The 7,778-nt window shown below is 45.9% G+C and overlaps 1 pseudogene; it reads left to right on the top strand.

Moving 5' to 3' along the window:
* The first annotated feature begins 1,211 nt into the window (after nucleotides 1-1,211).
* On the top strand, nucleotides 1,212-5,120 carry LOC119354851 (annotated as a pseudogene).
* The last annotated feature ends 2,658 nt before the right edge of the window (nucleotides 5,121-7,778 follow it).

The raw sequence follows: 7,778 nt of genomic DNA, 5'->3' as shown, positions 1-7,778 counted from the left end.
GGAGTCATGTAAGCTCCAAGTTAAGGCGGTCGGCTGAGAGATGACCGCCTAATCACCCAGAGTCAGTTTATCACGATGGATCTGAGTACAATGGCTTCAGTGGCTCGAAAATTTTGGGTGAAGACGTGGAATATCATCGTACGCTTTAGGAGCCCGAGGAACCTTGAAGAAGAGCACACTGCACACATCGGAAGAGGGACGATGCACATGCCGGGGGAGGCGACGGTGCACATGAAGACGGCATGTGATTTGGCCATGTCGCCGGTTAATCCTTTTGTTGATGCAACATGTCAAAAACTATGTCCATGATTGCTTGATCTGTGAATTTTTAAAATTTGGAGGAAATTCAGGTGTTCAAATGAGAAAATAGAAAAAATATAGAGGCTGAGATATGTCTGACTCTGAGTTTGCGTGTCGCGTGGGGACCTCCATATCCATATACAACTCTATATTTATTATGACGATCATGATATGGAGACTCGGCTAGAGTTGCTCTAACCATAGTAGCAAGAGGACGCCCCACCATATACTTCGATAATTTCGTTTGCTGAGTCAAGACGTGTTGTCCTTCCTATTCATATACTAGCAGGGAAGGAGAGGAGAAAAACAGTATGCTCAAAGCCACGGTACGAGCACACGGAAAAGCAACCGGTTGACGCAGTTAGGTGCGGATCTTCACCTACCATGCCAATGCCCTGGCCCGGCAGAAGTAGCCAACCAACCAACCAATGATCATTTGGAAGTAGTCGGACTAATCCAACCTGCAAAAATCCCAAGAGAATGGTATGAACAGAGGAAGGCGAGCCCGTCTTTCTGATCCGGCGGCCAACAGCACCACTGTTAATTAGATTATTATAAGCAAAAGCTGACCTAGTAGTTGCCTTGCATATACCCATGCTTGCTTGATTAGTTTGCCTAAGTAATCATCGTGATCCATCTTTCACGATGTGCACAAGGAAAGTAGCAAGAGGACTGCATTTACTCTGTGAATACTCTAGTACTCCCTCCGTCCTATAATATAAGAACGTTTTCTACACTACTAGTAATTTCTGTGACATCAACACATTTTCTTCTTTAAAATAGCTCTAAACGACGAGACAAGCATCCAACCAACCCGACAATGACTTGGGCCTGCAGGAGCAGCCAATAAGTCACCTTCCGGCGATGGTCAAACACGAAGCGCCCAAAACACCGCGTGGTATGGTTGTGAACTTAGGATGCTGAGAATAGCAAGACGAAGACTTGTTGACTGCTTCTTTCCGCGGAGCTCACATCTGCTTCACTGATTCTGCATAACCCAGGTGAGATCTTTTTCTCCGATGAAAGCTCATCCCCGCACTAGCCCCCGGACCCCGGTTACTTGCTCCTTTTCTCTCCTAAAGTCGCAAGTCAAGAGCTGCTTCTTCTTACAGTCTCCATGGGCCCTGCCGGTCTCTACCGTCTCTTGTTCATCGTGCTTGCAGCTGCAGCACCATTGCTCTCTGCGTCGCAGCGTTTCGACTACCCCGCAGCAAACCTCTCGACGCTGTGGATCAATAACAAAGCTTTCCTCCCACACAGCGTCAGCTACTCCGACGGTTCAGCCGTGCGGGCCATTGTCCTCCGTTCACCCAAAACCTTCTATGGCCCCTCCTTCGCCGCAGGATTCGTCTGCGCCTCCCCCTGCGACGTGTTCCTCTTCGCTGTCTTCATTGTCTACACCAATAGTGGTGCCAAGATCACCATGCCGACTACTGGGACTCCACAGGTGGTCTGGTCTGCCAACCGGGCTCGCCCCGTCAGAGAAAACGCGACCCTTGAGCTTTCCTTGGATGGAAACTTGGTCCTCCGTGATGCTGATGCTAGCCTGGTCTGGTCGAGCAGAAGCTCTGGGCGGTCTGTAGCAGGCATGATGATCACCGAGATTGGTAATTTGGTGTTGTTTGATCAGAAAAATGCAACAGTGTGGCAGTCATTTTCTCACCCTACTGATGCATTGGTCCCTGGGCAGTCACTTCTGGAAGGTATGAGGCTCGTAGCAAGTACGTCTGCAACAAATTGGACAGAGAATCAGTTGTACATGACAGTTCAAACTGATGGATTGTATGCTTATGTCGGATCCACATCACCACAACTCTATTTTTCGAAATCGGTGAACAAAAACAAGACAGGAAAAGATCCAACAAAGGTTACCTTCACGAATGGCAGCCTCAGCATCTCTGTGCAGTCCAAGCAATCAGATGAATCAGACACGAGTATCCAATTACCAGCAGCTAACTCCACCCAGTACATGAGATTGGAGTCAGACGGGCACCTGAGGCTCTACGAATGGTCTAATGCAGATGCAAAATGGGCTGTAGTGTCTGATGTAATCAAACTATTCCCTGATGATTGTGCCTTTCCAACAGTATGCGGAGAGTATGGTATATGCACAGGGGGGCAATGTGCTTGTCCGCTTCAGAGTAATTCTAGTTCAAGCTACTTCAAGCCGGTCGATGAGCGGAAGCCAAATCTTGGCTGTGCATCACTGACTCCAATCTCTTGTCAGGAAATGCAACACCATCAGTTGTTGACTCTTACAGACGTTTCTTATTTTGATGCCAGCCACATCGTTGCGAATGTAACAAACGGAGAAGACTGTAAGCAAGCTTGCTTGAAGAACTGCTCCTGCAGGGCCGTGATGTTCAGGTATGGCCAGAATGATTCCGCTGGAACGTGTATGTGGGTGACCAGGGTCTTCTCCTTGCAATCAATACAACCTGAAATTGTTCACTACAACTCCTCTCCTTTACCTCAAGGTGCAGCTTAGCCCCTCAACTTCTGCCTCTAATGCAAACAAAAGGAAGGTGATGTTAGGTGCTACACTTGGAGCTACTACTATTCTTGTACTGCTAGTCATTGCTGTCATTCTTTATGTGCGAAGGAAAAAGTACCAAGAGTTAGATGATGAATTAGATTTTGACCAAATTCCTGGAATGACAGTGAGGTACACGTTCGAAAACTTGAGAGAATGCACTGGAGACTTTAGTAAAAAGCTCGGAGGTGGTGGGTTTGGAACAGTTTTTGAAGGGAAAATAGATGAAGAGAGAGTTGCAGTAAAACTTTGTCCCAGGTTACAGTTAGGCCGACCGATTCACCTTTCTGAAAAGGACTGATGAAAGTTAAACAATCTTTGTTTAATAGGATAAAGTTTGTTATTGGAAACAGCACTAGTACACGTTTCTGGGAGGATACTTGGCTCGGTGACACACCCTTGGCCATCCAATATCCGTCTTTGTACCGTATTGTTCAACGACGTGAGGTGTTCGTCGCATCGGTATTTCAATCTATCCCCCTTAATATTCAGTTCCGACGGACGCTAGCGGACAATCGTTGGGAAGAATGGCTCCGTCTAGTTAGGAGACTGATGGAGGTCCAGCTTTCTCAACAACCCGATGAATTACGCTGGAAACTGACTAAGTCTGGAGTATTCACAGTTAAATCAATGTATATTGATGTTATAAATTCGAACTCCATTCCTACCTCCAAGCATGTTTGGAATGTCAAAGTTCCTTTGAAAATAAAAGTGTTTATGTGGTTTGTCCATAAACAAATTATTTTAACCAAGGACAACTTGATAAAGTGTAATTGGACAGGACCTACTAGGTGTAGTTTCCGTGATCGGGATGAGACAATCAAACACCTCTTTTTTGATTGCCCGTTGGCCAAAGTACTTTGGCAGACGGTCCACATTGCTTTTAATATGAATCCACCGAATTCTGTTAACGCATTATTTGGGACATGGCTTAATGGGATTGAGACTGACTTAGCGAGACACATTCGGGTTGGTGTTTGCGCTTTGATGTGGACTATCTGGACTTGCAGAAATGATTTGGTTTTTAACAGAATATCATGTATCCACTTTTTGCAGGTTATATTCCGAACTACGGCACTGATCTGTTCGTGGTCGCTACTCACCCAGACGGAGGCCAGGGAGCATTTGGTTACTGGATCTTTCCGCTGGAAGATGGTAGCTCGGGATATCTTCAACCGGTTTGGATGGCGGTCATGTAATAGGATAGGCATTTAGTTTACCTACCTAGTTTTAGCCAGCCGATTGTGGCATCTTTTCATGGCTAGTTGGTGTTTCTAGCCCGTTTTGGCTCTGTGTGAGCTTTCTTTATTTTTTCATTACTTTTGGAGACCTTGGAACCATGTTCGCACTGCTTTATTTGGTTAATAAGATGGTCGTATGCATCACTCTGATGCAGAGGCCGGGGAGTCACCCTTTTCAAAAAAAAGTAAAACGTTTGGAAGGTGCTAGACAAGGAAAGAAAGAATTCTTGGCTGAAGTCGATACTATTGGCAGCATTGAACACATCAATCTTGTTAGACTGATCGGCTTTTGTGCAGAGAAATCTGAAAGACTTTTAGTATATGAATATGTACAGAGAGGGTCACTTGATAGGTGGATCTACTACCGCCATAACAATGCCCCTCTTGATTGGTGCACCCGGCACATGATCATTCTAGATATTGCCAAAGGCCTATGCTATCTCCACGAGGGGTGCAGGCGAATAATTGCTCATTTGGACATCAAACCACAAAATACTCTCTTATATGAGAATTTCAACGCCAAATTGGCTGATTTTGGACTATCTAAGCTAATGGACAGGGACCAAAGCAAAGTAATGACAATGATGAGGGGCACACCTGGGTATCTGGCACCTGAATGGTTAACGTCCCAAATCACTGAAAAAGTTGATGTCTACAGCTTTGGAGTTGTTGTCATGGAAGTAATTTGTGGAAGAAAAAATATTGACATATCTCTTCCCGAGGAGAGTGTTCAGCTCATCAAATTGATACAGAAAAAGGCTGAAGATAATCAGTTTATCGATTTGATTGACAACCATAGTGAGGACATGGTCTTACACCAAGAGGAAGCAGTTCAATTGTTGAAGCTTGCAATGTGGTGCCTGCAAAATGATAGCAGTAGAAGGCCTTCAATGTCATCGGTGGTCAAGGTACTGGAAGGTTCAATGAATATAGAAACTAACATTGATTGCAACCTTATGAATGCAAATCCAGTAATGTCTGTCCAGCATAATCAATCAACATATTCAGTTCCACCTGAAGCATCGATTTTATCTGGCCCAAGGTGAAATGGGCGCTACTGTAACTTATAAACTTATAAACTTCAGGCTTTGTAACTACTTTTGTATCCTATCTTATTTATATTTTGTAAGTATGATTTAAATGGCACCTAGATACTAGTAATTTGTAGGCAATATATCTTACTGATTTCTGGTGAAGCTGTAACTCATGACTTCAAAGCAAGAAAACATGTAGCACCCTGTAATGTAAGCTAGTTGAAACACCATAGAAAAGTGATCTAGGGGGCAGTTTGAAGGAAGAAATATTCTAAGAGCACATCTAATGCAAAGTGCTTATAGATGAATAATCAAGGGGAGAGATTATTACTATTCACTAAGCTCTTGTACAAAAGTTAACACCTATAGTACTTGTTTAGGTGCTTCAATTGTTTGTTAAACAGGCCGTACGTGTCAAACATCTTTGGGCGTATTGTACATACGTATCTTAGCAAGAGTCTTTCGGTTAGGCTAGGAGGTTTATCTTTGTAACCATAATTCTATCTCTACCTAGCTTGATCTCCAAGTTGTAATCTCTCATGTAAGATCTCAACTGTATGCGCTATCAGGGACTTGCACCCCTGCCTATAACATGCACGGCGTCCCCTCTCGACGAGGTAAGACGTTTTCCGCTTCGCACATGGTAGTCAAAGCTTTTCCTTTTCCCATCTAGAGCTTCTGTCGAACCCATCTAGCCTAGCCATGTCTTCCTCCAGTTCCTCCTCGCCTAGTATCAACAGTCAGGTTACAGAGAAGCTATCTTGCACGAATTACGTGTTGTGGCGCACGCAGATCACACTTCAGCTGCGCGGTGCCGGCATCTTCGGCTATGTCGACGACACCAACCCGGAGCCGGCCAAGCTCCTCGTCACCACCAAGGATGGCAAGGAGACTTCATCGGCTAACCCTCTCCACCCTATATGGGTACGGGAGGATCAGCAGGTCCTTGGCTACCTGCTGAATAACCTCACAAACGAGGTCCTGGTCACGGTGACCACGATCACCACGGCGGGCGCGCTCTGGATGACGCTCGCTGCCATGTTCTCATCTCAATCGGCGAGTCGCATCAACAAGATCCGCACCTCCCTCATCAATGCACAAAAGGGTAACCTCTCGGTTGCCTCCTACTTTAGCATCATGCGTGGCTATGCCGACGAGCTGGCCACGGCGGGCAAGGCTATCCAGGATGATGAGCTCGTCTCGTACATCATTCATGGGTTGGAGGCGGACTATCAACCTCTGGTGTAGGCTCTCGACGCCCGTGTCATCCCTGCGACCCTTGATGAGCTCTTCGCCATGTTGTCCAACTTCGACCAGCGCATGGCCCACTACAACGGATCCGGCGGCTTCAAATCTTCTGCAAACATGGCGTCTCGCGGCTGGGGCGGTGGATCCCGCTCGCGTGGCTCTCCCTGCTACAAGGGGCGATCTGGTGGAGGCGGCGGGAACGACCACGGCCACTCTCCTCCGTGCTCGGGCGGCCGAGGCCGCGGGCGTGGACGTGGTGGCAGCAACAGAACGCGTCCGGAGACCCCAAGATGCCAGATCTACGGGAAGCCTGGACACACAACAAAAGACTGCTGGTACAGGTATGACGATGATGATGATTCTCAAGACGATGACAAGGTAGTTGCCGCCGCTGATGGTTCCTACGGCATTGACACCAACTAGTACGTCGATAGCAGGGCCACAAATCATATCGCGAACAAGCTTGAGAAGGTCACCATGAAGGAAAAATACCGCGGCAAAGATCAAATCCATACTGCCAACAGAGAAGGTATGGGTATAAGTCACATTGGTCACTCTATATTTCGTACCCCTAGTCGCAAACTACACATTAAGAAAATCTTGCATGTCCCTAGTGCACACAAAAATCATCTTTCCGTCCATAGAATTGCCATTGATAATCATGTTTTTCTCGAATTTCATCCTTTTTTCTTTTTGATCAAGGATCAGGCAACGAGAAAAATCCTCTATCGAGGTAGATGTGTTCGAGGGCTCTACCCGTTGATTCCAGAGTTTAGAAGATTCAATAAACAAGCTTGTGGTGCTATCAAGCTTTCGTCCACACGATGGCACGATCGTTTAGGACATGCCTCTTTTTCTTTAGTTGAAAAGTTGCTTAGGAAAAATAAGCTCCCGTTTGTTGGTGAGCGTCATGTTGAAACTATTTGTGATTCATGTCAACGAGCTAAAAGTCATCAATTACCGTATCCCATCTCAACTAGTATATCTACCAAACCATTGCAACTCATTTTTTATGATGTTTGGGGTCCAGCCCCTACCTCTGTTGGTAGACATACATATTACGTCAGTTTCATTGATGACTATAGTAAATTTTCTTGGATCTATCTCCTCAAAAGGAGATCAGATGTGTTTCAAGTTTTCCAAAACTTTCAAGCTCTTGTTGAATGCAAGTTTGATAGCAAAATTATCGTTGTCCAATAAGATTGGGGAGGGGAATACGAAAAGTTAAATTCCATCTTCCAAAATCTTGGCATCTCGCACCACGTGTCATGTCCGCATGCTCACCAACAAAACGGTTCCGCTGAACGCAAGCACAAGCACATTGTCGAGGTTGGCCTTGCCCTTTTGGCAAGCGCCTCCATGCCTCTCAAGTTTTGGGACGAAGCTTTCCTCACAGCCGTTCACATTATCAACATGCTACCC

The sequence above is a fragment of the Triticum dicoccoides genome, chromosome 2A (assembly GCF_002162155.2).
Source record: "Triticum dicoccoides isolate Atlit2015 ecotype Zavitan chromosome 2A, WEW_v2.0, whole genome shotgun sequence".
Classification (NCBI taxonomy): domain Eukaryota; kingdom Viridiplantae; phylum Streptophyta; class Magnoliopsida; order Poales; family Poaceae; genus Triticum; species Triticum dicoccoides.
Note: the sequence above shows the minus strand (reverse complement) of the source record. Positions and strands in the feature narration are given on the sequence as shown.